The sequence below is a fragment of the Pseudophryne corroboree genome, chromosome 2, assembly GCF_028390025.1.
Source record: "Pseudophryne corroboree isolate aPseCor3 chromosome 2, aPseCor3.hap2, whole genome shotgun sequence".
Classification (NCBI taxonomy): domain Eukaryota; kingdom Metazoa; phylum Chordata; class Amphibia; order Anura; family Myobatrachidae; genus Pseudophryne; species Pseudophryne corroboree.
The window spans coordinates 713773527-713800752 of NC_086445.1; the positions used below are offsets into that span (position 1 = coordinate 713773527).

A 27226-nucleotide genomic window follows, 5' to 3' on the forward strand; every position below is an offset into this window, starting at 1 on the left:
TCCTGAACCAAAACATATGTGTGTGTGTGTGTGTGTAAATATCCAATGGCCCGGCACTCCTAGTAGATGGGTTACTTAGCTGGTTGCCCACATGAAGTATGGGTACAGTGTGGAGATAGTTCCAGGGATGAGACCAGTCATACAGTCCCACTCTTGGTCTGGCAGTAACTAATCTGAGGCCTCTGGTATCTCTGGTTGAACATGAGGTGACTGTAGTAGCATAATATGATGAAGACAGGTTTGAAACAGTATGGGCTCCAGGCAGGAAGCTGTAAGGTGGACCAGTCAAACTGCGGATTGCAGAGCTGTAACAACAGTAATCCTAGGACTATATCATGAGTGTCTCTGGGAATCAAGAGGAATTTGATCTGTTCAGTATGTAACACCCAAATATGTAAAGTCACTGGTAAGGTCTGTTGGTTGGTAGCACTTTCGATTATATGAATAGTATCCATCAAAGTTAAAGATGTTGGGTGGAGCCTTGACAGGTATTCCCAGGTCGTGAACTATAGAGAGCATGAGGAAGTTGTCGGCAGCACCAGAATCAATGAGAGCAGACTGAAATCTGGATTCTTGGGCAGTCTCAATAGTTGCAGGCAGAATGCAATCCGGACTGGAAGAAGGTTCCTGTAGTATCCCTAACCTGACTTCTCCTTCACATGTTAAGTTCTAGAGCTTCCTGGATGGAAATGACAAAAACTAAGGAAATGCCCTGAAGCAGCACAATATAAGCACAACTTTTCAAGTTGTCTTCTAGAGCATTCTTCAGGAGTGAGACAAGGTCTGTTGGTTTTGATAAAGCCTAATATTTATCTTATTTAAAACACTCTAAAAGGTTAAAGAACACAGTACGCAATTGACGTATGGAATACCGTAAGAGTACGCACGTTGCGTATCAAACGCTTAGCCGTGGTCGAGACGCACGAGCGGCACGTTCGCTCACGGCTTAGAGCGTACAGGCAAGCACGCTATAGGCTGCCGACTAACGTAATGATACGCTATCAGCGTAGCGGACGCTTGAGACCACGAGGAGATCACAAGCGGCGCTGACGCTCACAGTGTTAAACCTTTAAAACAATACCATTAACAATGTACTTATACTGTAAACCCTTGTGCAGTGATAAGGTGTAAATGCAACACAGTGTAACCTTGTTAGTTTAAAAGCTGTATGAGCGTATGTGACGCTCTGAGAACCCCTTAGCAATATAATAAACACTCAAATACCGGTCTAAGGGTCTAACGCCTTTTAAGGAAATGAATGAACGTTCAATCGCAAAAGAATAATACAATACAAGTTATACACTACCAAGATAACATAAAATACCTAACCGAATCACTACACACAAAATACAATAAAGATACAATTACATTTAAAGGGGGGGAAGGAGAGAGAGAATGAGAGAAAGTGAGAGAGAACGAGAGAGAATGGCTTATAACAATGAAGACAATATGATTGCAGAGAAACTTACGCACAAAGGGAAACAATCGCATGCGCCTTCTGGATGTCCAGCTCCCGATTATCAGTGATGAGAACCGTTGAAGAGAATAGAGAGCTGGCCCAGATCGGCTTGTCCTTTTATACACTATACACAATACAGTACAATGGCCCCTACATTCTTATTGTTCATTGGACACAGGAATTCGTCTTCGCATTATAACAAAAGGTCATAGGTTGATTCATACAGGTGGGCTGTGACTATTCCTAACTGCTCAGGTGGGTGGGAAACTGGGTTTCCCGCCGCATGGGTAATAAAGTGCAAATACAGTAAATGTTCATAAACTTCTTATGTCCATAACTATTCGCACGAGCGATTAATCCGCTTCAAACCAACACCGGAATATTGCTAATTAAATACTCTTCCGATGGATACTAAACACCACTGTATAACCCCTGTCTGACCCTTCGTATCAAACAAAGAGGGATCTCTTTGTCTATGAACATGCTACATTAACTAAACTTTCAGATTCTATCAAAGGGACCATAATGTACAAAATACATTATATGGTTAAAATATGTTACGATTGAGTCGCACGCTAGACGTATACAAACTCTACCGTAAATGCGCATACCGTGCGCCCGCGGGTGCACGCAACAGCGAGTATGCGCACGCACGGGAGAGCTCATGCACGCGCAGCGGGGACACGCATGAGGTGCAAATATGGCAGTGTGTAGCGTGATATTTTTCTGACTTTGACAGTCCACCCTTTGGCAGTCACCAATAACTGCCACTTTCTAAAACATTTCAAAAAGAGAAAAATATATGTCATGTGTAAATACATTTCTATGGTTGGGTAGGGGAGGAGAGGAGAAGGTAAAAAAAGGGTATGACCTAGTGAGATAGCAGTAGCATGTGTGTATGAATCCATGTTTGGGGGGTCATGTATCATCGTGCCGTACGTGTTTTAAATCAAGCTTCGAGGTATTGCGAAGTATACATTTGAATTCCTTCTTATCCCGTATTAAGGGTCTGTGGATGGGCTGTCAAACTTTACCGAGCTCTTTTAGGCTTTTGGTTGCAACAAAATGGGGGAGCACATTTTAGTCGATGATACATGAGTAGGGGGGATATGTGGGTGCTGATATCTGTGCCTGTATTCCCTATCGACTATGTGTGTCATTACCTGAAGGTTGTAGAGATGAAGATAAAGAACACTTATGGTAAATGCAGTGATAAACTATGTGAGTTTAATATACATTTGCCGATTGAGGTCTTGTCTTGTCATGTCTCGATGTACATGTTGACTGTAGTCTCTTTGTGCTTTTGCCAATAAACGCAAGCAAAGCTTTATCAATGTCCATAGACTTACAAAAAGTGTTGGGCTAGCGTAAAATTAAAGGTACTAGGGATATGGGGGGTCTATGGCATAGTCCATCAGTTTTCTGTGTAAAAGGTTGTCAAATTCTTCTTCCAAGCGGATGTCTTTTTACCTTGGAGAGAAACAAAGGAGAAACGGGTGAAAGAAACGGACCGTGGAATCACATTTTCATCACAACATTGTCTCTATCGTTGGGTCATAAATCAAATCCATTGGAATTATAATGTCCTCACTCCTTAAACTCATCACCTTAGAACTTCGTTTACACTTCGTTAAAGCCTGAACGCATCTGAATATCAAACCAATCGATATGACAACACCCAAGATACACAGAAGAAATTTCCCTACATCCATTATAATTCCTTGAGCCCATTCTCCTAAACCAGAGAACCAATTTCGTGGGTTCAACCATGACACCCAACTGGTCAGCTCATTACCCACAGCGGCAAGGGTGAGATTGTGTTTCCTTCGGAACTCCCATTTTAATTGCAAAATGTCATCCATCTTTTTGTCTATGACCTCGGTCGGGTCCTCGGTACTGTTTGTAATATATGTGCAGCACTTTATTCCATACTGAGTCGCTAGGGTAACACAATACCCGCCTGTCACAGCTGTGAGATAATTGAGAATCATCCTATGCTGAACCAGTTCTGTTTTATAAGCTTGGAGCTCCCTTCCGGTATACCTGAATGTGTCGTCATACATTTCAGTGATATTGTCTAATAAATTTGCAAGCGCTGATATGTATTTATAATTCAACACTCCTCTGGCGGTGCGAGTGATGTCTAACGCGAGTAGAACCTGAATCCCGGTGGATTCATGGATCAGGTCAGAGGCCGGATGCTCTGTTCTTTCTATTAGGTGGCGTTTAACGATGTGCTCGTAATGAGTGTGAGTATAAGGAGCTTGGGCACCGCGGTGAATATCTTTCATTTTAGTATGTGATACGGTCATTACTTCAGGCAGTACTTTTCCAATATAACATAATCCTTCTGAGTTTGGGGCAAGCCACTTATACGCCTTCCTCCCGCATATGAAATATGTATCATCGGGGAGAACATATGGGACGGAGTAGGACATTACCATATTACACACTTTCCATATGAAATCTCCTAACCCTAATTCTCCCATCTGTTTAGTACACGTATCAGTTTGTACGATATGTACACAGTATCCTGGTGATACCTCTCCAACTCTCATGGTCCTACTTCCTAGGGTATACCTATATCGGAAATATTTTCCGCTACCGGCTATGTGGCGTATAAGTTCTGTATCTGTAGGCATTCTATCGGCTCTGTATGAAAAGGTCATGGTTTGGTTATTCCATGACACTTCCCAATTTCCCGGCTTTCGGGGATTGGAAATGTTAAAACATACTAGGGATCTATCCACATGATATTGGTGGAGCTTCAAACTAGGAGGGCTGGAGATATTAAACCTCCTGTCCACCGGCCTCCCACCACTTAGCTCAAGTACCTCCCCTATAGTTAAAGGGAAGGGCACTAATCCTGATTTGCTATGGCCTTGAGGTACTTGAGAGCATACCCAACAATCTGTCTGATTTAACACTCTAACCACTAAGGAGTGATAGTCACTCAATGGATGCCGGTCCATGTGGATATTAAAACTGGATTGGCATTTCTTGATACACCCATCCTCAACTACACTGTCACAGAGTCTACAGATACAGTTCTCTTCAGCTAACAATCCTTCACAATTTCTTCTATTGTCAATGCTACCAGATCGTTTTCTGATACTCGCCTTTACTCGGTGATTATGTTGTTCTTGGAAATCTACGCCTCCATCTCTGTCATCAGAACCCATTCCAGAACCTCTCTCGACCTCCATGGTACTCTCGCCGGAACAGACTGCTCTGGTCAACATCATGGTCAACAGGAAAATCCGGATCACAGTCTCTTGGGGCAAGTCCATCTTATAGGAGGAAATGGAGAAGAATGAGAAGGGGGAAAGAAATAATTGAGGGAAATGGGATGGGAAGTGGAGAAAAACAATAAAAGGGAACAGGGGATCGACAACTGCCTCCGATCTTATTATTTTCAATGCTCAGGTGCCATCTCAATCCTCCTGAAACAGACACTCCAGTGATACAACTTCCTCTACCGTCTGTTCTTTATCACGGGACCTCTCTGGATCAGCAACCTTCTTACAATGGGACGAATGAACCCAAGTCTCTCTCTCGGCAACCTTCAATGCTGTCATGCTAATCAATAAGACTTGGTATGGTCCTTCCCATCTGTCAATAAGGCAACCTGAGCGTAGAAAATTCCGTATCATTACATAATCCCCAGGTTCAATGTCATGACAATTACTATCTGGCAAATCAGGAATCATTAACTTCAGATTGTCATTCTGATTCCTTAGCTGTTTACTCATGTTAACCAGGTATTTTACAGTCACTTCATTGTTACACTTCAAATCATCCTGAGGGTTAATCATAACATGCGGTTGTCGACCAAACAGAATTTCAAAGGGGGACAGATTAAGAGGGGACCTGGGAGTGGTTCTGATGCTGTATAGTACAATGGGTAAAGCTTCTGGGCATGTTAATCCTGTTTCTGCCATAACTTTGCTCAATTTATTTTTAATAGTGCTGTTCACTCTTTCTACTTTCGCACTCGCCTGGGGGCGGTACGGAGTGTGCAGTTTACTATCAATTCCCATCAACTTACACATTCCTTGAAAGACATCACCTGTAAAATGGGTACCTCTATCACTTTCAATTATTCTTGGGATACCGTATCTACACACAAATTCCTGCACAATTTTCTTAGCAGTAAACATAGCGGTATTTGTGGCCGCAGGAAATGCTTCGACCCAATTTGAAAACACATCTATACAAACAAGTACATATTTCAAATTTCGACAAGGGGGTAATTGTATAAAATCAATCTGTATTACCTGAAAAGGGCCGCCTGTAGGTGGGATATGAGATGGTTCTGTTGGTATTGCCTTTCCGATGTTCTTCCTCAAGCAGGTAAGGCATGACATTGCTCTCTTACCTGCATGGGATGAGAATCCTGGGGCGCACCAATATGCTCTTACCAACTTGCACATTCCTTCCTTGCCCAGATGAGTCAGCCCATGTGCTGCTTCAGCTAAACATGGAAGGTATGCTCTGGGTGCCACTGGTTTACCCTGTCCATCTGTCCAGAGTCCTGAGGACTCCTGGCCATATCCTTTTGACCTCCAAACTGCCTTTTCCTGTGTGGAACACAAATTTTGCATTTCACACAACTTCTGTGTGTTGATGGTATTGAATACCATCATTTGTGTGGTGTCTGTCTGTCTGGGGGTACCAGCTGCTAACTAAGCAGCTTCGTCTGCTCGGCTGTTACCAAGTGATACCGGGTCTTGGCTATATGTATGTGCTTTACACTTGATAACAGCCACTCTGTCAGGTTCCTGTATCGCTGTTAGAAGCCTTTTGATGTGAGCTGCATGCGCTACCGGTGTACCAGCTGCCGTCATGAAATTTCTGAGGCGCCATAGGGCTCCGAAATCATGGACTACCCCGAAGGCGTATCTAGAATCGGTGTAGATATTGGCTGACTTTCCCTTAGCCAATTCACATGCTCTGGTTAGGGCAACCAGTTCAGCAACCTGGGCTGAGTGAGGTGGGCCTAGCGGTTCTGCTTCTATGGTGCCTTGGTCATCTACGACTGCGTATCCAGTACACAAGTCTCCCGAGTCCGTCTGTCTGTGACAACTACCGTCAGTGTAGAAAGTAAAATCTACATCTTCCAGTGGGTTGTCACTGATGTCAGGCCTTGCCGTGAAATTTTGGGTCAAATATTCCATACAATCATGTGTGTCATCCCTTGTATTAAATCCTCCTTCCCCATCACTCTCATCCTCCACCCTTTGTGCCTGTCCAGGCACACCTGGGAGATATGTTGCAGGATTTAATGCACTGCATCTCCTTATGGTGATGTTTACGGGGGCCATTAATGCCAATTCCCATCTTGTAAACCGCGCTGATGAGACGTGCCTGGTTTGGGCAGAATTCAGCAAGGCTGACACTGCATGTGGCGTATGAATTGTGAGGTTGTGTCCTAGCACTACATCTTCGCTTTTTGTAACTAGCAATGCTATTGCAGCGACACTTCGCAAGCATGTGGGGAGGGATCGCGCTACCGTGTCTAGCTGAGCGCTGTAGTATGCTACCGGCCTGCTTTTGGGTTAGGACGCCTGCCGCGCAACCAGCACTTTCTGTTCCGTACATGTCAAAGGGTTTCCCATAGTCTGGCATACCTAATGCTGGTGCCTGCGTTAGGCACTGTTTAAGTCTCTCAAATGCCATCTCGGTTCGTCTGTATGCGAAATCCGATCAGGTTTGTTTGATGAGACCATCTCCTGCAACGGTAATGCTAGAATGGAAAACCCTGGGATCCAGTTACGGCAATACCCACACATTTCTAAAAACGTTCTGATCTGTTGCTGGGTTTGTGGCAGAGTCATGTCTCTAATTGCTTGAATTCTATCAGCGGTCAGGTGTCTCAGTCCTTGTGTTAGACAGTGTCCCAGATATTTTACTTTAGGCTGGCATAATTGTAACTTGTCTTTGGAAACCTTGTGTCCTGTGTCTGAAAGATGAAACAGGAGCTGTTTCGTATCTTTCAGGGACGCTTCCAGTGAATCTGAACACAAGAGTAAATCGTCCACATACTGTATCAATATTGATCCACTCTCTGGTTGGAAAGACTGTAAACAATCATGCAAAGCCTGTGAAAATATACTTGGACTGTCTATGAAACCTTGCGGTAATCGAGTCCATGTGTATTGGACTCCTCTGTATGTAAATGCAAACAAATATTGGCTGTCAGGATGCAGGGGTACCGAGAAAAAGGCGGAGCAGAGGTCAATAACAGTGAAAAATTTCGCAGTGGGAGGGATTTGCATAAGGATGACAGCTGGATTTGGCACTACGGGGAACTGACTCTCAACTATTTTGTTAATCCCCCTTAGATCCTGTACTAGCCTGTAACCCCTCCCCCCACTCTTTTTCACAGGGAAGATGGGACTATTGGCAGTGCTGGATGTTCTTACCAGAATGCCCTGTTGTAGCAAGCACTCTATTACGGGGTATACTCCTAACTCCACCTCTGGCTTCAGAGGGTATTGTGGGATTTTTGGAGCTATCCTGCCATCTTTTACTTGCACAACTACTGGAGCTACGTTTGCCATTAATCCAGTGTCTTGTCCATCTTTAGTCCAAAGTGACTCTGGTATTTGGGATGTCATTTCTTCTACCTGGGATGGATTCCTATTTATCATAACAGTATGTGACATTAATTTTGATGGGGAGTCTAGCATGTCTCGCACTTCCTGAGCGTGATTCTCAGGTATGTCTAAGAATACACCTTCAGGAGTACAATAAATGACGCACCCCATTTTACACAATAAATCTCTTCCCAGGAGATTAGTCGGTGCCGATGCCGCCAGCAAAAAGCAATGCTTGGTATGCAAAGGCCCTATTGTAATCTCTGCTGGTTTGCTAACAGGGTAGTGCTGGACTACTCCCGTTACTCCCATGGCTGGAATTGTCTTACCAGTGGTTCTCATGCCCACTGTCGAATTTATCACTGATTTGGCCGCCCCCGTATCTACAAGGAAGTTTAATGGTTTACCAGCTACATCGATTGTGACCTCGGGTTCACTTCCAAGGCTTGCAATCAATTTCACTGGCTGCAGATTACAGGTGTGGCCACACCCCTATTGGGTATGGTGACCTCCCTGAATCGCGCAGGCAGCAACTACTTGAGAAGGGGGTAAATGGGAACTACCAGAGACTTGCCAGTCTCTTTTTGGGGGATACCTTTTTGTTTCCCCTGCATGTGGCTCATGACTCCGTCTCTGCGGTCCCTGATCCCAATTTCGTGTGTCATGTCGTCGTCTAGGGGGTTGATATGATTTTTGTGTGTTTTTCACTCTACAGTCTCGTGCAAAATGTCCCTCTCTATGACAGGAATAACAAGTTACCACATTTGACTTACCCACAGGGTTTGGAGATTTATACAAAGGTTGCCTTGTGGTCAGGGCCTGTATACTTACGGCCATTAACTTATCACTTTGTGACTCCCTGTGTCTGGTGATATTCCGATCGTGATCAATAGCAGCCTCTCTCAAAGTAGCCACCGACAGACCTCGCCAACATGGTTGCGTGGTCTGTACCCTTGTCCTCAATACCTCCTTTAAACCATCCATTAACACAGATACTGCTACTTCTCTATGATTGGCATTTGTTTTAATGTCTTCTATGCCTGTGTATTTAGCCATTTCCAGTAGTGCCCTATGAAAATACTCAGCAGCTGTTTCTGACTCTTTTTGTTTAATGGAGAAAATTTTGTTCCATTTAACTACAGCTGGAAAATACTCTTTTAACTGTAAATTTATCCTCTTTACATTGTCTTGGTTGTACACATCCGTAAGGGGTACATCTTCATCTAATTTACAGTCAGCTAAGAATTGTGCTGAGTCGACATTGGAGGGTAAACATGCCCTCAGCAATATCTGCCAGTCTTTGTTATTGGGCTCTACAGTATTCCCTAGATCTCTAATGTATTTCTGGCTAGCAACTAGATCCTTACTAGGATCAGGGAATTCAGACACTATTGCTCTTAATTCCATTCGGGAAAATGGACAGTGCATGGCAATGTTTCTGACAGGAGTAACTCCTGAAGTATCCGTTTTCCCATTTGGCACTGCTATTACCCTAACGGGATTAAGTTTAATAACATCATTCTGAGTAGATTCTACAGCTTGTGGTGAAATGGTTTCAGCATAGTGTATGGTGCCGTACTTACCCGTTGATACGACCTCACCTGTCCCTCCGCTAGGGGCCTTGGATACTAATCTTACGGGTTGGGTCGTGCCCACTGCTGTTTCTGATATGGTGGCTGCTAGAGAGAGTGCCGATAGTGTTGTTGACTCGTCCTCTTGATCACACTCCTGGGGAAAGTTTAAAACAGGGTACAACTTGCACGGGTTAATATTTGCATTACTCATCTTATTCATATTATCCTTAACATTTATACAGTTACTAAGTGCCTGTTTATTACACATTAGTGCGTCATTCTCTGCAACCAACTTCTCTCCCGTTATGTAAGGTGGCGGTGGTGCCATAGCTATCAGTTTCCTGATAGGGTTAGATCCAGCCGCCTGAGCCAATCCTCTCTGTATTTCACCCTCCTGTTGCCATAACTGTAAGTAGTCATAATGTTTGATCCATCTCTTTGTTGATTTAATGAGACATATCCTTCTCCTTAGATTTTGTAACACATCTGGGCTAAAACTACCTACTCGGGGAAACTTTTCCCCGTCATGCACAGTCATCCTTTCCCATTCATCACATAAAACCTCTGTGTGTGAACCGTATTTTTCACACATTACATACCTTGCCGACCCGATTGGCCGGTTTACTGAATCAACCTGAACCGAGGTTGATCGCCCCCTACCTGAACAACTGGCCCCCATACTTGCAGGTGTTGCTTTCACTACCTCTGACCTTCAAATCAGGGTCTTCAGCGAACCCTTACAAAAACCAAGATGTCCGGGGCAGGCCGGCGGCGAAGTTTACCGAGTACTCCACTCACTCCTCGCCCACGTTGGCCAGTACTGCAATCACTGATTCAGAGCTGCTGTACCCAACCTAGGGCCCCTATGAACCTTTACTTACTGGGGCGTGTTGGACCTACCAGTCCCCAGCAAGTATCGGTTGTTGGATAGTTCCCGAGTGACCAGCGAACCTCCCTTAAAATAAAAAAAATTACACAAATCACGTTAGAGTGTACAAATAGCGTTTATGACCCCTTTCGTACGCAAATGGTACTGGTCAGGTTACTAACTAATGCACACAATTACGTGCGGTACAATCGTTCTGCACATAAGCAACTAATCTTATGTGCGGAGCGACCAGTGGAATCGAAAATTACGGCTGCGAATTCCTTCAGCCAGAGCTTTAATGGCCTATATGGGTTCCGCACCAACCCTTCCTGGTGTTGTGCTCTATTCTCTATAGCGGACTTCTTAGTCTGCTGTACCTAGACCTCCTGGTCTGTTCCGGACCTCCTGGTCTGTGCTACAGTAGACCTCCTGGTCTGCTATACTCTAATGCTCAAATTTATGTTTAACAAGGGATGCCTCCCAAGCCACCATGCACGTCACTTACATGTATGTACCTCACGAGAACTCGACTTCTTGTGGTTCAACCCAAAATTGTAGAAACTTATATATACAAACACTCACCACATGTACACTTTAATTTTTTTATTTCTGCGCAGAAATTCCTTTCATTCAGTAAACAGTCTAGACCAGATGAGACGCAAATTGGAGAAGGATCTATTAGCTTAAAATTTTGGACACTAAAATTGACTTGCGCTATTTATCGCGTTGCCTCCTTTTCGCCTGTTAAAAATAATACTATCGTGTGATTTGAATTATGTGGGCGTACCCAGACGTTCCGTTGCGTAATATACGCTACGTGCGTCGGCCTTTGTGTTGCGTACACTAGTCTCACCCTTTTGTTAGAAACACGTGTATGCCAGCCAGATATGTCCACAGAAATACAATTAACACGTTTATCAATGTAGATGATCTTTAATTGTATTCATCTACCGAGCACCACACAGGTCTCTCCTTGTATCTTAGGCAAAGCTGTGTGCGTGCTTTACAAATTACCCCTTAATGTATTACTTTTACTCTTTAACTACTAATAGCAACAAATCTTTCTTAGCACGTTATCAATTGTGAAATGGCAAACAGGAGAGTGATATGTGAAAATACACGGATGAAAAGAAATGCAGATGTATGCGTGCGTGCGTACGCAAGACAGAACAGAAAAAAAACAGTTTTAAAAGACACTAGCGTATTGTTCTTACCTCCGGTTCCGGATTCCTTCAGCACCCTTTACTAAGCGAAGCAGACGCTTATCTGGTCAGCACTACGAGGAATATTACCTCCCGCCCTTTGCTGACCGATAATGTCTGCTGAAATTACCTAGTGCAGATATGTGAAGGACGGACGAGCCGCCAATAGATAAAGCCTAATATTTATCTTATTTAAAACACTCTAAAAGGTTAAAGAACACAGTACGCAATTGACGTATGGAATACCGTAAGAGTACGCACGTTGCGTATCAAACGCTTAGCCGTGGTCGAGACGCACGAGCGGCACGTTCGCTCACGGCTTAGAGCGTACAGGCAAGCACGCTATAGGCTGCCGACTAACGTAATGATACGCTATCAGCGTAGCGGACGCTTGAGACCACGAGGAGATCACAAGCGGCGCTGACGCTCACAGTGTTAAACCTTTAAAACAATACCATTAACAATGTACTTATACTGTAAACCCTTGTGCAGTGATAAGGTGTAAATGCAACACAGTGTAACCTTGTTAGTTTAAAAGCTGTATGAGCGTATGTGACGCTCTGAGAACCCCTTAGCAATATAATAAACACTCAAATACCGGTCTAAGGGTCTAACGCCTTTTAAGGAAATGAATGAACGTTCAATCGCAAAAGAATAATACAATACAAGTTATACACTACCAAGATAACATAAAATACCTAACCGAATCACTACACACAAAATACAATAAAGATACAATTACATTTAAAGGGGGGGGAAGGAGAGAGAGAATGAGAGAAAGTGAGAGAGAACGAGAGAGAATGGCTTATAACAATGAAGACAATATGATTGCAGAGAAACTTACGCACAAAGGGAAACAATCGCATGCGCCTTCTGGATGTCCAGCTCCCGATTATCAGTGATGAGAACCGTTGAGGAGAATAGAGAGCTGGCCCAGATCGGCTTGTCCTTTTATACACTACACACAATACAGTACAATGGCCCCTACATTCTTATTGTTCATTGGACACAGGAATTCGTCTTCGCATTATAACAAAAGGTCATAGGTTGATTCATACAGGTGGGCTGTGACTAATCCTAACTGCTCAGGTGGGTGGGAAACTGGGTTTCCCGCCGCATGGGTAATAAAGTGCAAATACAGTAAATGTTCATAAACTTCTTATGTCCATAACTATTCGCACGAGCGATTAATCCGCTTCAAACCAACACCGGAATATTGCTAATTAAATACTCTTCCGATGGATACTAAACACCACTGTATAACCCCTGTCTGACCGTTCGTATCAAACAAAGAGGGATCTCTTTGTCTATGAACATGCTACATTAACTAAACTTTCAGATTCTATCAAAGGGACCATAATCTACAAAATACATTATATGGTTAAAATATGTTACGATTGAGTCGCACGCTAGATGTATACAAACTCTACCGTAAATGCGCATACCGTGCGCCCGCGGGTGCACGCAACAGCAAGTATGCGCACGCACGGGAGAGCTCATGCACGCGCAGCAGGGACACGCATGAGGTGCAAATATGGCAGTGTGTAGCGTGATATTTTTCTGACTTTGACAGTTTGCATAGGTCCTTAGAGGCAGAGAGGAAGCATGAGGAACTGATCAAGGTTTAACTCTATCACTCTTGGCCCGCTCGTGGGTGTAAAAATCAATTTTGATACACAAGGAAATTAGTTCATTTAACTTATCGGGAAGATCACGAGTTGCTACTTAAGCTGCTACTAAAAGCTCAGAAGCTAGAGTCTGGAGCTGAACCACAAGCTGCCCAATAGTTTGCAAGCCTTGATGAATCCAGAAAATGTCAGATGCAGCCATGGTTGGCCTGCCTGGCTCATCGAAAATTCTTCTGAAGTTGCCAATTAATTCCATATAATTAGACAGCAGAGGGTCTGCATGCTCCTACAATGGTGATACCAAATTCATGGCTGAACCAGACAGCAATGAGACGATATAGGCTATTCTGGTTCTTGCTGTTCAAATGTTTTCTGGAAGTAATTTCGAAATGGATTTCACATTAGTTTAAGAAGCCCAGGCATAATTTGAGATTACCATCAACCTAGTTTGGAGTATGCAAATGGAGACAGGAAACAGAAGCAGTGACAGGAGAGGCTAGCAGAGTTGGAGCTGGACTAGGGGCTGGAGTGGCTGGTGTCAAGGATGACTGAATACTGTCCAAGTGAGTGCAGGGTTGTGGACTCGGGTTGGATATTGATGCTAGTTCAGTAGTGAGTGCACCGCTGGATATGGCAACAAACAGGCACAAGCTGGTACTAGTAGTTCCAAAGCACGGGGACTGAGAACCAGAGATGCAGAAGAGCACTGGAGCCAGGATCCTAGGAACTTTACACTGGAAAGCAATTTAGTTCTGGGCAATTTGCAAGTGCTACTGGAAGTCCTTATATCTGCTGGTAGCCCTTATACCCCCTTGCTGTGCAGCATTTAGAAGCTAGAATCAGCTGACCAGCCTGAGAGCCATGATTTGGGGAGCAGGCATCAGCTGACTGGAGGCAACATGGTGGCGCCCAGCTCCGGGAGATGGCGGGAAGGATTGGGGAGTCCATGTGGCATCTAGGAGTGCTGTGACCACCATGGAGGCAGACAGTATGGCGGCCAGGGCACTGTCCACAAGTCACAACAGGCCAGACTGAGCAGCGCACCAATAAATGATGGAGTGCAAGACCCCAGTGCCTGATATGTACTATGCTATCTACTAATCCTCATTTCAAAAAATTTAAGTGTTGCATTTACAATACACAACATAGATACTGTATATTAAGCAGTATGCTGTATGTATACAGAATAAATAAACTACTGATGGTAGTAGGGTTTCTCAGTTTGCCATTTGTGAAAACAACAGGAGAAGCAGCCTTACTTCATTGTAGAAACAGCAATGTTATAAAATGAGTTAAACTAAACACATGACATTCTTTAGTGGCATGTAGTCACTATTAGATATGCGTGGTTCGGTTCCTCAGAAATCCGAATCTACCAGAATTTTGTGGATGCGAACCGAACCAAAACCTGGACCGGATCTTCCAACAGTTCAGAAATTCAGATTTTAAATCTGAATTTTGGGTTCTGATTACAAAAATGTAATGATTTTAGCTGTTTTTATAAATTTGTATAAAATGTTATCAATGATTATTGTTTTTTTTTTTTTTTTTAACTGAACCAAAATACAAATCCAAATCACAACACTAGGATGAATTTAGAATCAAAATCAAAACACGGTGGTCCATGTACATTTCTAGTCACTATGCGGTCTATTTACTAAGCCTTGAATGGAGATAAAGTGGTTGGAGATAAAGTACCAGCCAATCAGCTCCTAACTCTCATGTCACATGGTGGGTTTGAAAAATGACAGGAGCTTATTGGCTGGTACTTTATCTCCGTCCACTTTATCTCCATTCAAGGCTTAGTAAATAGATCCCTATGTCAGCAGTGACTATGCCAACAGTGACTATGATGACACGAGAATGCCAGCGCCAGTGCCTGTTTAAGTAAATTGGCAAAATATCCCTTATTAAACTTTGATCACATAGCCATGTTTTCCTTCTACGTTCATGTAAGTAAAAATGTAATAGAAATTCCTAAAAACAAAATCTTGTATTTTACTTGTAGATTAATTACAAGAAAACAGAAATAACTACCATGAATTGTTACTGTTATATATTCAGCCAGGTAACAGGCACAGATGCCACTCACTAGGGGAATTATTGGCACGACAGCCATCAGGGAACATGTGAATCCGTTTCTCAAATCTGAGATGGTTAAATTCATTGACCTTCTCTTCTCTCCCAGCACATGACGCTGGACACCTAAGGAGATTTTAATTGTACAGCTTTATGCTTTAAGACCACATGTTGCTAGTCCCTGCTCCCTCGCATAATCTGGTAGGACACTCCCCTCATCTGCTTCTCCAGCAGAACTCATCCAAGGCAGCGTTAGTCCGGTATTGTCTTTGCCGGGCATTCTGGAGCAGCTTGTCCCTCAGGACAACAGGTAGGAACGGTTATCATGCTAGATTTCCTGTCAGCTTGCATCTTGTTCAGATGCTATGTACATTACACATGATGATTGTTTTAGACACATTCAGTATATTTATACAATTCTGTTTTTCACTAGAGACCTACACAAACGGAAGACATTGTGTACATTTTCCAACCTGTTCTGTAAAGTGTTTTTCCTAATTTGGCCATAACATTTCACACATTCGCCATGGAAATTGGCCTTAAATGTTAGCAATAATACCCCAATTGCAGCACACAGCAGAATAATGTGTCCACTCTCATTCCAGCTCAATTCATCCCATTAAATGCACACTTAGAAATGCAGCACAGAATTGCACTGAGTGTTATAGTACAAACGCGGAACTGGAAGATTAAATCGCTGGACCTTAAACTTTGTGAAAGTGCATGTTCTGCTCCACAATTCAATATGTGCAACATTTCAGCACAGCTTTACTGTATATCAACTTTATTTATACTGAGCCCCACATGTAAAATGATAAATAATCTGAGGAGAAGATTTCTTAGCAATGCTACTGTAGTAAGGTGACAAATTGCAATAATAAAAAATATATAGATTGATTATACACCGATGAACACTCATTTCATTGCCAATCATTTTAAAGTGATTTGGGAGTAACTTTGTGGTACTGATTCCAAATATGGCATTGGTTTTGCTACATCTGCTCTAGATTTTGAGGTATACAGATGAGAAACAAAAAACACAAGCAAAGCATAATTGCCAACTGTTGAACTGACTGCTAGTTGGTGGCCGATCACTTATTTTATTTATAAAGGCGAAATATTCTAGAATGATCGCGGAGTAAACACCTAGAATATTTGCATGTTTCACATTCTAGAATGTCCAGTAGATTCCCATATGCAGTGCACGCATTATGGCAAAGTTCTCTATTATATGAGGGTATCCATTAACTGAAGAACTAGAGACAATAAAAAAAAAAGTACTGTATTTTCATTTTTTAAGTCATTCATTTTAAAATGCCCTAAATTCATTCAAATTTCCTTGGCAACGAAACATTTTTTTGTGTGTGGCTATATAATTTAAACGACATACGTGTCCACATATAAAAGAACAGTGTAATTCTTACTAGATTACAGCATAATTGCCTACCTGACCCTCTCCATGAGGGAGAAAATGCTCTGTTCCTGGACTTTCCTGGTAATGTATGATTGCCATCACCTGTGGTGAAACACCTTTCTTATTAAATAACTAGCTCACCACAGGTGATGGCAATCATACATTACCAGGAAAGTCCAGGAACAGAGCATTTTCTCCCTCATGGAGAGGGTCAGGTAGGCAAGTATGGATTACAGTAATATTAATTATTATCTCTGCTTATATACCTCTTATATTAGAGCAGGTATAAGTATTTTGAAAAAGTGGTCACAGGGTTGTTAGATTTATGGCCAAGAGATGATATTGTCGGATAACATATATTACTTGTTTTACAATTGTGGGTCGATTGCAATAACTAGCGTGCCCGCAAATGTGCGTGGGCACTGCATATGCACCTGCGATCCATAGGATTGAATGATTTACTCACGTGCATGAATAATCACACTCGCGATGTATATGCACACAGTGGGCAAGGTGAAGGAGGACATATATGTATATTTACTAAATATCCTTTTGTATCAATTTTCATTTATTTAAAATCATGAAAATCGACCTTTAGTAAATATACCCCTTATACTATTTTCATTATCTTCAATAACATTATTTTAGTGCAATACACTTTTGAAGAATGTTTTAAGCGTAATTTTGCAAGTGGCTTATTTGACTTTATAAATGTAGTTTTACCTCTTTATACGTTCTAATAAGGGTCGACACTGCATTGTTACAATTTTTTTGGTTTTGTTTTCTCCGTCAAACCACATGGAAACCCAATTAGTGCACTGCGTCCCCTTACATGGCTTGCTTTGCTCGCCATGCTTCGGGCAAGTTGCCTCGCTCCGCTACCGCTGCGCTCGCCACAGGTTACTATTCCCAGTCGTAGTCCACATGCATGGGAAAGTATAAAAAAGTACAAAAAAATAAGAAAACTTTGTCGGTCATATGTGTGTCGACGATTGTCATGTCGACCATTTGAACCTGTTGACCTTTTGAACCTGTCAACCATAAGCACTGTCGACCTTTAATATGTCAACCTATTTACCATGTCGACCCTTTGACCATGTTGACATAATACCTGTCCACCATATGGGGTTGACTTATTGACTGTCAAGCTAATTAGGGTCGACCTGTCATCTGGATACCACTGGGTATACACCGGACGACCCACCAGCCATCCGTCCATCCTGCTGACCGAGAGACCGATTTGGTAAGCTATACACACTTACCAGTTGGATATGTCTTGCCGGACATCACAACTGTGTAGACATTTAAATTTGCCCATCCAGTTGTGATGTCATTTTGATGGTACCTGTAGGCGCATAATGGGTCAGTTGGTGGGTCACCTGTATAGTGTATATGTACTGATATACCTGTATGATATATTGGTATTGGCCATGCTGCAGGGCCGACCTGATATGTCTGTGAGTGATGTGATTCATAGACATATCAGCTGTACATACCCACTGATAAAAGAGCGATATATCGTCAGCTGTGCAAATTATATATTATATAGTGTGTACCAAGACTCAGATGAAAGCCTGGATAAACTGGAAAAACTCCATTGGCGGGATGTAATGCAGTTCCAGAACGCTGGCCAATCTCGGATGTTTTTTTAAAGGGACAATCACTTACAAAGCATGCTTTTACCTTGTGAGTGATTGTCCCTATAAAAAAATGTCCGAGATCGGCCAGCAACCCGCATGTCCAGCGATCTCGGACTGCATTACATCCCGCCGCATGTGTCTAAAAATTGCATACACACAGTGTGGTACAAAAGTATTCTGCATGGATATCAGGCAGCACATAATATCTGCATTGCCATGTAGTGTAAATACAAAGTAACAGTGAAACCTGCCATATCATAGGTACAGTAAATGCAAGTTGACATATCAATGGAACAACACAAAGCAATAAAATAACAAGCTAGTTAGGACGCAGACAAGAGGTGAAGGTTGAGGTTGAGTAAAGGGGGTACACACGGAGAGATCCGTGCTTAATTTCTAAGCATTCTGACAAGACTGGTTAGAAATATGCACGAATCTCTCCATGTGCGATGTGTGACCCCGCGCATCACTATCGCTGACTCTAGATTGGCTTGCATTCAGGCACAATCTAGTTTCATCGCTCACTTCACCGCTGGGTGAAGTCAGCGCCCCCCCTCGCTCAGCACACATCACGCTGTGCGGGGGGAGAGATGTGTGCTGAGCGTTCTGTGCTAGATCGCTCAGCACACCTCTCTCCATGTGTACCCCCTTAACTCTCTGTTATCTTGATAGGCATGTGAAGATGAGGCACAAGTAGAGAAGGGCAGTTCAGCAGTTGGTGAGCATGTACCCAATAAAGGGTTAGCAAACAGAGTTGCTGATATATGGTAGGGGGAAAAGGACAAGGAGCTCCTGAAGCAAGAATAGTGTTGTGGGCTAATATGAGGAAGTAGTACCGTGTTTGTGAGAGTTGGGAGGTGATCTGGGGAGAAGAAAAGACATGGGGAACTGAGAACAGTGGAGATTTAGGAGGGAAATGATAGGCTTTGATCAGGGCTGTTTCTAGCCAATTTGGCTCTTCAGTGCGAGATTTAAAAATGCCCCCCCCCAAAAAAAAATAAAAAAAATATGCACCCTCCATAGATATAAACGCTCCTGGCAAGAGGCCATGGCCTCGCTAAAATGGGCATAGTCTCTCAAATGGGTGTGGTCTCGCCTGAAAAGACTACCTTACACCCCAGTTTGTGACCCTGCACCAACAGATCACGGCCGCCACAGGGAAAAAAATAAATTCCACCATAGTAAGCCCCACACAGTAATGCCCCCTGCACCATATTATGCCACAGACTGCAATGCCCTTGATAGATTATGCCTTACAGTAAAGCTTCTAATTACTTTTAAATTACCTGCTCATTGCCAAGGGTTTCACGCGCTGGGTGTCATGCTCATTGCCAGGGGTTTCATGTTCTTGGATCCATGCTGGTTGCCAGGGGTTTCCTGCTCTAGGACGGGTGTTGTGATCGTTGCCAGGGGTGTGTAATGCTCGTTGCCAGGGGTAATGCTCATTGTCAGGGTTCAGGGGTATGTAATGCTAGTTGCCAGGGGTGTGTAATGCTAGTTGCCAGGGGTGTGTAGTGCTCATTGCAGGGCTCAGGATTGTGTAATGCTAGTTGCCAGGGGTAATGCTCATTGTCAGGGTTCAGGGGTATGTAATGCTAGTTGCCAGGGGTGTGTAATGCTAGTTGCCAGGGGTGTGTAAAGCTCATTGTAGGGCTCAGGAGTGTGTAATGCTAGTTGCCAGGGGTAATGCTCATTGTCAGGGCTCAGGGGTATGTAATGCTAGTTGTCAGGGGTGTGTAATGCTAGTTGCCAGGGGTGTGTAGTGCTCATTGTAGGGCTCAGGAGTGTGTAATGCTAGTTGCCAGGGGTAATGCTTATTGTCAGGGCTCAGGGGTATGTAATGCTAGTTGCCAGGGGTGTGTAATGCTAGTTTCCAGGGGCGTGTAGTGCTCATTGTCAGGGCTCAGGGCTGTGTAATGCTAGTTGTCAGGGCTGTGTAATGATAGTTGCCAGGGCTGCATAATAATAGTTGCCAGGGCTGTGTATTGATACACAAACAAACAATATCACCACTTTATACTTCGGCGCTTTTAGATCGGATGAATGACAGTTTCTAAACCCTGCCTCCTTAGGTGTTTCTCCAAAGCGGACAAATTCTCACAGCTTCTATATGCTCAAGAGATAAAGAAGAGGAAATCTCATAGTGTATCACCCCTTCAATAATTTTCACACACAGGGTTAGTAATATAGCCTCCTACCGGATTTGGTGGTCTACTGACTAAGAAGACAATAACACTTTTACTGGAGCAGCTATAGCCTGTTATGAATCCCCTCCTTCCTTTAATATTCTTTCAATACTCCTCTATTGAATATGGAATAAAAGAAAAGCTTCCAATAATGTAATAAAATCCAAAAAAAAGAACACAGTGCAAATAGCAAATTATGGATGGACTCTCACTCGGTCATATGGTCTACCATGTAAAAAGTAGACATAAGCGTATTATTAAACAGTGTCACAGGCGTCCCCGAATACCCACTGTACCATCTGACCTCTGGAGAGCTTCACCAAAACAGTCCTCAACCAACGCGTTTCGATACCTAAGTATCTTCCTCAAGGCATGTCCATTGGGCTGCTGTTGAGCGCACTTGATCTGGTTACACAAAAATGTGTTCTCTATTGCTGTGTAATGATAGTTGCTAGGGCTGTGTAATGATACTTGCCAGGGCTGTGTAGTGCTCGTTGTCATGGGTGTGTACAGCGCCCGCATCTACGTTCTCCTCATCCCCCTGCCCGCTACTTGCTCCCCTGCTTCCCCTCCTCCCTGTCATAAGTGCTCCATTCCGGGGCGGAGTTTTGAGAAATGTCGCGTTGCGTCGTGATACCATGACGCAAACATGTCATTACGTGAAACTCCGCCCCCTGGGTGGAGTACTAATGATGAAGAGGAGGCGGAGCAGTGGAGCAAGCAAAAGTGCTGTGGCGGGTGCCATGGCACGCCTCGCCCGCCACAAGAAACGGCACTGGCTTTGATTAAAATAAAAAGTAAGTTTTGAGTGCACGTTTGAAGCTGGCGAGACTGGCAGCAATTTAATTTATGACAGAGTGTATGTGACATTTAAATACTTAAAAGCAAAATCATACAGTATCTACCATAACATAAAATTAAATAATTAATTAGAAAGTCTTCAACAAAACCCTTTTAGAGTAGAGATGTGCAACGGACACTTTTCGGGTTTTGTGTTTTGGTTCTGGATCTGGATCTCCTCCTGGGTTTTGGATCTGGATTGGTTTTGCCAAAATCACCCTTTCGGGTTTTGGTTTGGCTTTGATCTGGATTATTTTGGAAAAAACATAAAAACAGCTAAAATCACAGAATTTTTTTTTTTTGTTCCTACAGTATAATTAACCTCAATAACATTTATTTCTACTAATTTCCAGTCAATTTTGACCACCTTACTGCTCACAATATTGTTCACCAACATAGGCCAAGCCTGGCTGGCTAACTAAGCAACAGAGCAGCGGCACAAACACATGGCAGTAATTTACAAATTAGTACTGTATTAGCAATAACCAAACCAACTCACAAGTACTATCAATAGAAAACAATCCAACACAAATTTCCTAAAAATCATGTGTACAATATCATTGCTCTAAAGTAGTTACCAAACAGCAAAGAAAAAACACGGAAAGCATGTGTAAATAAGCAACAGCAGACATTGATGCCCCCTACACAAATGCACATGCCTATTCTCGGGGGCGGATTGGGAACAAAATGCGGCCCTGGAAAAAATTTGTACTAGTGGCCCCACATGTGCAGCACCAGAGGTGTAAGGTCTAGCCATGGACCATGGCAGCTGCACCCTCCCCCCAAGACTTTCCAGATAGTGGGCATGTCCAGCATCAAGGGGGAAGTTTAAAAAAATTAAAATTAAATATTATGAGCACATAATATGATACAGAATTTTGGAAACTATATCCGTATCCCAATCACTATTCACTCAATCTTATATGTCAGCCAAGCAGGCAGACAGAGCATACACTAGATCATCTGCAATCACAGGCTAAGTGGCAAAGTCATTTTCATATATGCAAATTATTTTGCATCTTATTCATTATGTCTATAAAAAGGACCAAATGTCCTTAAACAAAGCAGGCCCCACGGGTGCGCCGGCCCACCGGGAATCTTCCCTGTGAACCCTATGGCCAATCCGCCTCTGCCTATTCTCATTGCCCAGTCTATACCTTCCTGCTGGAGGTCAGTGATGACTGGCACTCTGTGCCCATGTAAAGCCATGATCAATCAGCCTTTTTGTCAAGCAGCTCCCGAAAATCTCCCCAATCCCAAAAAACAGCATTCCATACCTGCGTAGTACAGTGCGGAATACTTTGGGACACACAGTAAAATAATGACCAGGTTACAGTGCTGGTTGGATACAGTGTGGGTCAGACAGTGCGGCTTACAGTGCAGGTTGGATACAAAGCGGGTCGGATACAATGCAGGTTACAGTGTGGGACAGATACAGTGCAGGTGGATACAGAGCAGGTTGGATACAGTGTAGGTAGAATTCATTGCAGGTTGTATATAGTGCAGATCGCATACAGTGCAGGTCAGATACAGTGTGGGTTGGATACAGTGTGGGTCGGATACAGTGCAGGTTACAGTTGGGGTTGGATACAGTGCGGGTTGGATATAGTGCGCGTTGGCTACAGTGCAAAGTCGGATACAGGGCACGATACAGTGCAGATCGGAGTTCGGGTTGGATATAGTGCGCGTTGGCTACAGTGCAAGGTCAGATACAGTGCAAAATACAGCGCAGGTTGGATACAGTGTGAGATACAGTGCAAGTTGAAGTGCGGGTTGGATAGTGTGCATGTTGTCTATAGTGCAAGGTCGGATACAGTGCAGGTCGGATACAGTGCAGGATACAGTTTGGGTCGGATACAGTGCTGGTCAGTGCGTATTGGATACAGTGTGGGTTGGATACAGTGTAGGCTACAGTGCAGGTTGGATACAGTGCGTATCACATACAGTGAGGGTAGGGTACAATGCAAGGTCAGATACAGTGCGCATCGGACACAGTGTGAGATACAGTGCAGGTCAGATACAGTACGGGTCACATACACAGTGAGTTGTATATATTGTGGGTCAGATACAGTGTGGGCCGGATAAAGTGCAGGTTACAGTGTAGGTCAGATACAGTGTGGGTTGGATACAGCACAGGTCAAATACAGTGTGGATTGGATACAGTGCAGGTCAAATATAATGTGAGTCGGATACAGTGTGCGTCAGATACAGCACGGGTTACAGTGCAGGTCGGATACAGTGCAGGTTAGATACATCAATAGTGTGCTTACTGTGAGAGAGGGTCCTCAGTGCAGGGTTGTCAGCGGTGTCTTCAGTGTGGTGGTGCCTGCAGTGTCGGCAGTGCAGGAATGCCAGCAATGTCCTTAGAGCAGTAGTGTTGGCAGTGCAGAGGTGTCAGCGGTGTCCTCAGTGAGGTAATGTCAGCAGTGCAGGGGTGCCAGTGGAGTCCTCAGTGCGGTGGTGCTGGCAGTGCAGTGGTGCCAGCTGTGTCCTCAGTGTGGTGGTGCTTGCAGTGTCGGCAGTGCAAAGGTATCAGCTGTGTCCTCAGTGCAGAGGCGTAACTAGGGTTTTCGGAGCCCAGGGCAAGATGGAAAATGGCGCCCCCCCCCCCCCCCCCCCCACACACACACACACACAAAAACACACAAAAAGAAGCATGTGTGCGTGCCGAAGGAGCGCGCGCCTAAAAAAATGGGCGTGGTCACACACCAGAAGGGGTGTGACCACGCTCCAGAAGGGGTGTGGCCACTGAAAATGGCCCACAGTGCCAGTTACATTACCCCACAGTGCCGGATACATGCCCCACAGTGCCAGTTACACAGCCCCACAGTGCTGGATACATGCCCCACAGTGCCGGATACATTGCCCCACAGTGCCGGATACATTGCCCCACAGTGCCAGATACATGCCCCATTCAGTGTCAGTTACATTGCCCCACAGTGCCTGTTACATTGCCCCACAGTGCCGGATACATTGCCCCACAGTGCCGGATACATTGCCCCACAGTGCCGGATACATTGCCCCACAGTGCCAGATACATTGCCCCACAGTGCCAGATACATGCCCCACAGTGCCAGATACATGCCCCACAGTGCCAGATACATGCCTCACAGTGCCAGATACATGCCCCACAGTGCCAGATACATTGCCCCACAGTGCCAGTTACATGCCCCACAGTGCCAGTTACATTGCCCCACAGTGCCAGTTACATTGCCCCACAGTGCCAGATACATTGCCCCACAGTGCCAGTTACATGCCTCACAGTGCCAGATACATGCCCCACAGTGCCAGGCCCCACTCAGTGCCAGTTACATGCCCCATTTTGTGCCAGTTACATGACCCACAGTGCCAGATACATTGCCCCACAGTGCCAGTTACATTGCCCCACAGTGCCAGATACATTGCCCCACAGTGCCAGTTACATGCCCCACAGTGCCAGTTACATTGCCCCACAGTGCCAGTTACATTGCCCCACAGTGCCGGATACATGCCCCACAGTGCCAGTTACATTGCCCCACAGTGCCGGATACATGCCCCACAGTGCCGGATACATTGCCCCACAGTGCCGGATACATTGCCCCACAGTGCCAGATACATGCCCCACTCAGTGTCAGTTACATTGCCCCACAGTGCCGGATACATTGCCCCACAGTGCCAGATACATTGCCCCACAGTGCCAGATACATTGCCCCACAGTGCCAGATACATTGCCCCACAGTGCCAGATACATGCCCCACAGTGCCAGATACATGCCCCACAGTGCCAGTTACATGCCCCACAGTGCCAGATACATTGCCCCACAGTGCCAGTTACATGCCCCACAGTGCCAGATACATGCCCCACAGTGCCAGTTACATGCCCCACAGTGCCAGATACATTGCCCCACAGTGCCAGTTACATTGCCCCACAGTGCCAGATACATTGCCCCACAGTGCCAGTTACATTGCCCCACAGTGCCAGATACATTGCCCCACAGTGCCAGTTACATGCCTCACAGTGCCAGATACATGCCCCACAGTGCCAGGCCCCACTCAGTGCCAGTTACATGCCCCATTTTGTGCCAGTTACATGCCCCACAGTGCCAGATACATTGCCCCACAGTGTCAGATACATTGCCCCACAGAGCCAGTTACATGCCCCACAGTGCCAGATACATGCCCCACAGTGCCGCTGGACCCCCCCCCCCCCCCCCCCGTGCCGCCGGACCCCCCCCCCCCCATGCCGCCGGAACCCCCCCCCCCCCCGTCACTTACCGGCCGCTTGTTGCTATGTGAGGGGAGGAGAGCGCAGCGCCTCTCCTTCCCCTCACCGCTCCAGTTCTCCGGCGGCTGTCTGGCGCCGGTTCGCTAGCCAATCAGAGCTCGCGGACCGGCAGCCAATCAGGAGCCGGTCCGCAAGCTCTGATTGGCTAACGCCGGAGACCGGACACAGCTGCTAGTGCTGGCAGCGGCGGTGAGGGTGTGGTGGTGCCGGCAGTGTCCTCTGCCTCCGTACACTCTCCCCCACTGATTGCCGTGCTGCCGATCACTGCTGATCGGTCAACACGGCAGGATCCCCCCTCCAGCGGCTGCAGACAATAGCAGCCGCTGAGGAAGTGTAAATTACCCCCCCCCCCCCCCCCCCAAGCCACCCCCAGACCCCCCCTGTATACCTGGAGGCTGTCCTGGCTTTCAAAATGAAAGCCGCAATGTTTCCGATGTTCCGATGGTCGTTATGTACTAGATCAATGTTTCGATGTTTGATAGATAGATAGATAGATAGATAGATAGATAGATAGATATACACTGCTCAAAAAAATAAAGGGAACACTAAAATAACACATCCTAGATCTGAATGAATGAAATATTCTTATTAAATACTTTGTTCTTTACATAGTTGAATGTGCTGACAACAAAATCACACAAAAATTATCAATGGAAATCAAATTTATTAACCCATGGAGGTCTGGATTTGGAGTCACCCTCAATATTAAAGTGGAAAAACACACTACAGGCTGATTCAACTTTGATGTAATGTCCTTAAAACAAGTCAAAATGAGGCTCAGTAGTGTGTGTGTGGCCTCCACATGCCTGTATGACCTCCCTACAACCCACACAAGTGGCTCAGGTAGTGCAGCTCATCCAGGATGGCACATCAATGCGAGCTATGGCAAGAAGGTTTGCTGTGTCTGTCAGCGTAGTGTCCAGAGCATGGAGGTGCTACCAGGAGACAGGCCAGTACATCAGGAGATGTGGAGGAGGCCGTAGGAGGGCAACAACCCAGCAGCAGGACCGCTACCTCCGCCTTTGTGCAAGGAGGAACAGGAGGAACACTGCCTGAGCCCTGCAAAATGACCTCCAGCAAGCCACAAATGTGCATGTGTCTACTCAAACGATCAGAAACAGACTCCATGAGGGTGGTATGAGGGCTCGACGTCCACAGGTGGGGGTTGTGCTTACAGCCCAACACCGTGCAGGACGTTTGGCATTTGCCAGAGAACACCAAGATTGGCAAATTCGCCACAGGCGCCCTGTGCTCTTCACAGATGAAAGCAGGTTCTCACTGAGCACATGTGACAGATGTGACAGAGTCTGGAGACGCCAAGGAGAACGTTCTGCTGCCTGCAACATCCCCCAGCATAACCGGTTTGGCAGTGGATCAGTATTGGTGTGGGGTGGCATTTCTTTGGGGGGCCGCACAGCCCTCCATGTGCTCGCCAGAGGTAGCCTGACTGCCATTAGGTACCGAGATGAGATCC

The 27226-nt window shown here is 44.9% G+C and overlaps 1 protein-coding gene across 5 annotated transcripts in view; it reads left to right on the top strand.

Annotated features, from left to right (window-relative positions):
• The window catches only part of CAMK1G (calcium/calmodulin dependent protein kinase IG), a 439226-nt gene that overhangs the window by 310383 nt on the left and 101617 nt on the right, over window positions 1–27226 (top strand). The window contains exon 1 of one of the 5 annotated variants that reach the window (XM_063955334.1): window positions 15636–15719. The exons of the other annotated variants lie outside the window; for them this stretch is intronic. The gene's annotated coding sequence lies outside the window, so the exon portion shown is untranslated. Of the gene's footprint in view, window positions 1–15635; window positions 15720–27226 lie in introns of those variants that run through there. 5 annotated transcript variants of the gene reach the window in all.